The following is a 5,183-nucleotide window of genomic DNA, read 5'->3' on the forward strand; positions in this document are numbered from 1 at the left end:
TAGTGAGGGTTATACCCACAATCAGTATTCTGTAGGGAGGTCTTTAATAGCAGCAAGGCAGTCTTCCCTGGGGTTCTATTTGGAATGTAACAGCCCCTTCTCTACCAAGAAACTACCAACTGCAAGTCTGCTATGAATAGCTATAGAAGAGCCCTGCAATAGAGTCTGATCCCATAGTCAGCACTCTGTGCCTCCCTGCCTACCCTATACCTCTCACCTCTGTCATTGACAGGGCTAACCTGCCTGAAGGTCAATTAGGGTTAGTGCCCCACTTCTTGCTGGCAGTGAAGACTGCTGATGGAGGCTACTTTGTGTTAGGAAGCAGAAGACTTGAGTGGAGGCTGCATTAATAGCTAACAATCTATCAAGGGGGACTGATAGCAACAAAAAACTGTCAACTAAGAATACTATACCCAGTAAAACTATCCATCAAGAATGAAAGTTATAACTGGGGGGGGGGGGGGGGGGGGGGGGGGGGGGGGGGGGGGGCTGGGCCGGGAGAGAAGTGCAGCAATGAATGAATGGAAATCCAAAATCTCTGTAAACGTTCATTAAAATTATTTTTTTAAAAAAGAATGAAAGTTATATTAACACATTCCCAGACAAACAATGTGAGGCATTTAATAGTCATCAGTCACCAGAACAACCTCACAAAAAAAAAATCAGAATTCCATGGATGAAAGGGAGAAATCACTAAAAAGTAACTTAACACTATGTGTGAAAAGAAAGATTTCTAGTCAAGGGAAATTCATGGAAAAGAATAAGGACTAATAATAAGGTACTTTTGCTTGATAATTCTAAATGTTTTGTCCTTTGTGTCTTTAAATAACAAATACATAAAAGAGAAGGATAAAATTATGTTTCAAGGTAAATGAAGAACAAAGTCATCTTGGAAAAAGTATAGTAATAGACACAAAGATGACACATGTAAAAGGAGATGAGGCAATGTGGGGGTGGCCACGTCTGACTTCTACAAGCTCCACAAAGGAAACTTGTCCCTATCAATAGCATCTAGTATATTAAACCAATCCCATAGTAAGACATAGTCCCCCATGCTGCTGCATTTACTTCTACTAATCACAGGGTCTGGTGTTTGTTATAAAATTTGTAGAGTTTATTAAGGAGCTAGGTTGAGGGATTCTGGGGCTTCACCTGACATACTTTGGGCATGTTGTAAGGAGAGACAGGTCTTTAGAGAGGGACATCATGCTGGGTAGAGTAGAAGGACAGCACAGGAGGGGAAGACCCTCTATGAGGTGGATTGATTCAGTGACTGGGGTAATCGCGATGGGTGTGTCAGAGGCAATGAGATTGGCACGGGATAGAGCACGGTTTAGGGTTGATGTACATAAGGTCGCTATGAGTCGCAAACGACTCGACGGCACATAACAACAACAACAACAACAACAACAGATTGAGGGATGGTTAGGAGAAGGCAAAGGATATCATCATACAGTGAAAAATGCAGATTTAATGCAACAACATAAATAAACCTCAAGTTTCCCCAGACATCCAGCAAGCCTCATCTCATAGCAGTCCAAGTCAGATCTTCTATAGCTCCATCTGGGCTCCTTTGGGCTATACCCCACTGCAATCTCTCCACAGTGTGGCCAGCTCTCCTATGTTGGGCCCACAGCTGTTGATAATGTGGAAGATGCTGATCAAAGTGAGAACCACGTGTCCTCAGTTCAGCTGGACACTGCCCCAAAAGGGGGCTAAGTCAATGGATATAAGTGCCAATTTTAAAAATCCTACCGCCACAGCAAGATTTTGTCTCAAGTACTTTGGACATCAGGTGAGATCAGTCCCTGGAGGACATCATAATTTGTAAATGAGTTGGAATGGCAACAACAATAGGTTCAAACATAGCAATGCTTGTAAGGATGGCACGAGACCAAGCATCACTTAGTTCTGTTGTACGCAGGGTTGCTATGAGTCAGAACTGACTAATCAACACCTAACAGCATTCATAGTTATATAACAAAATAGATGAGAGTAATTGTATAGAATTTCCAGAGTGCTGATGCAGTTGATACCTAGTTATCTTAGAATCTTATACATACAAACTCTTCTATGGAATACTAATAGTTGTTGTTAGGTGCTATTGAGTCAAGTACAACTCATAATGACTCTCTCAACAACGTATCTTAACCTGTGCCATCCTAACATAATAGTAGTAGCCACTAAGAAAAAGAAATACACAAACGGGGAGGGAAATAATATTTACTACAATAAAAAAACAACCAACCACAAAATAGATACTAGAGAACAAAGACAAGATTGAACACACAATAAAATGACACAAGTGAGTCACTTATTAATAATTACTCAACTAAAAAACTTACTACCATCAGGTCAGAACCAATCCATAGCTGACCCTCCAGCGTTTCAAGGCTATAATTGCATGTGAAGACATTGTCCAGGTTTCTCCCATGGAGCAACTGTTGGCTTCAAACTGCTAGGGAGGCTCCATCTTTGAGTTAGCAAGGCAACTGCCTACAAACTAAGCCACCAGAACTCCAGAGTAATAAGTATAGTTCATGTGAATGGACTAAATGTTCCAATCCAAAGGCAAAGAGGGTGTGTGTGTGTGTGTGTGTGTGTGTGTGTGTGTGTGTCTGCATGCGCGCATGTATTCCCATATGCTAATTTATATGCTGTTTCTAAGAGACATACCTTAATCTGAGGACACAAATAGATTGAAAGTAAAAGGATAGGGGAAAAAATTATGCCTTGCAAATAACAACCAAAAGAACTAGAGTGACAAACTTAATATCAGACGAAGTAGACTTTTTTTTAATTAATTTTAAGCAAAGTTTACAGAGATTTAGGGTTTCCACACATTCATTGTTGCACTTTTCTCCCTGCCCACTCCTTCCCCCCCCCATTCACTCTTTTACTTGAAAAGTAAAAGAAACACTCATTGTTATGCAATCCCTTCCCCCAAGTCCACTCCACTGTGCAGCCTTCAATCTGGACTCCTGTCATGACAGCAATACCAATCATATATCCCTTTTAAACAGTTTTCTCCCTCATCTGTTTCAATGCAGTATACATCATTCATCCCCTCCTTCTCTCTCTTCCCTCAACCCCGATGTCAGTCCCACTTTACAACTGGGGCATTATGCAATATTTGTCCTTTGGTGACTGAAACATTTTACTCAGCATAATGTCCTCCAGGGTCATCCATTTTGTATAATATTTCATAAGTTCCTTGCTTTTCAATGCTGCATAGTATTCCATTGTGTGAATATACCAGAGCTTCTCTGTCCATTTGTTTGTTGATGGTCACTTGGGTTGTTTCCAGCTCTTTGCTATTGTGAACAAAGCCACAATAAATACGGGTGTGCATACAAAGTAGACTTTAAGACAAATTTGTCAGAAAATAAAAAGATGGATATTACTTATATAGTGATATAAATAGTTCAGCCAAGAATATTTCATAATCATAAACATACAAGTCCTGAATGAACTGCCAAAGGAACATCAACAAATATGTCTTGGGAAAAGTGCAACCATAATGCTCCTTGGAGGCAAGGATGGTGAAACTTCATATTACATACTTCGGGCATATTGTTAGAAGAAGCCAGTACTTGGAGAAGATCATCATGCTTGGATAAGTGGAGGTTCAGCATAAGAAAGAAAAACCCTTAACAAGATGGATTGACACACTGACTGCCTCAATTGACAGATTCCCAGGGATAAGAGGGAGGGGAAGAATAGGGATTAATGGTAAAGGAAATAAATAGAGCTTTGATTAAGGATAGGGTTGTGCAGCCAGTTGTTGTAATGATATAAGAAAGTTGTACACCTGTAAAAAATGGAATTGGCAAAAAAGTTGTGAGAGATAGATAGATGAGCAAGAGCGAGAGCAAGAGTGAGGTGATAGATAGAGACAAGGTTTAAGGTATTTGTGCACCTATCTTCTCCTACCTCCCAGCCCTGGGCTATGCTTTGGAATTATTGCTTCATGAGACATCTCAGTTTTTAGTTTAAAGTTACTGCTGTGCTCTGCCTCTAATTTGTTCCACAAAACATGGGCTATTTAAAGCTTGTAAACAGCTTTTCAAGGCCTAACAATTGGTCTCCATTTGCCAGTTGTTTCTTTATCTGGAGCAGCAGAGAAAGAAGTAGAGTCAGGAATAAGAGGACAAATGTGTAATATGTGGCTACTTGCTTCCATGAACTACTGTCTCCTCTCCTCTAACAGCAAAAGAATTGGATGGTGCGTGGTAATTATTACTGAACATTTTGATCAATATTCTAGAGAAGAAAAATTCCCGTCAAGAAAAGGAAAATGCAGAACGGAATTTTAAACTACCATGGACTCAAGTAGCTCTGGGGCTTAGCGGTAAGGAATTGTGTTGTCAATGTAAAGGTACACAGTTTGAATCTAACCAGCTGCTCTATAGGAGAAAAATGGGCAATCTCCTCCTTTAAGATAATTGTTGTTGTTGTTATGTGCCATCGAGTCATTTGCAACTCATAGTGACCCTATGTACAACAGCCCTAAACCCTGCTCTGTCCTGTGCCAATAGCACTGTCTCTGATACACCCATCCCGATTACCCCAGTCTGAGGGAAGCCGAATATAAATTTTACTAATAGTAGATCAAATACTATATCAGGAAATGAGGGAGGCTTAATACAAGCTTAAGGTCACCTTGTGGCACTAAGGTGTTCCCTAAGAGTCAACATTGTTCTTAGTTTGTATCAACTGAATCCCTCCCTCCTGAGATTAGCATAAAGAGGAACTTGGTCTTATCTGTAAAAGACTTCACCATTACCCTTTGTTTTTGTTTTGTAGTTCCTTATGATTTTACTTGGCTTGGGGCCTTCAGTCATGGGAACTGTTGGCCCCCTGTTTTTCACACTCTCTGTTCTATATCATTCTTGGTAGTCTGTCTCATAATTAATACTTTACCCTCGGTCTGCAACACCAGTCACTGAATCAATCCACCTCATAGAGGGCCTTCCCTTCCTGCATCATCCCTCCATCCACCCAAGTATGATGTCCCTCTCCAAGGACCTGTCCTCCTTACAACATGTCCAAAGTATGTCAGACGAAGCCTCAGAATCCTTGCCTCCATGCTGCAGTCCCAGAGGTGCACAGTTCAAATCCACCAGAAGCTCTGCGGGAGAAGGAGGGGCAATCTCCTCCTGTACCAGTCAGATCCAATTTGA

This window comes from Elephantulus edwardii, unplaced genomic scaffold (genome assembly GCF_000299155.1).
Source record: "Elephantulus edwardii isolate Elephantulus edwardi_28Jun2011 unplaced genomic scaffold, EleEdw1.0 scaffold00243, whole genome shotgun sequence".
Classification (NCBI taxonomy): Eukaryota; Metazoa; Chordata; class Mammalia; order Macroscelidea; family Macroscelididae; genus Elephantulus; species Elephantulus edwardii.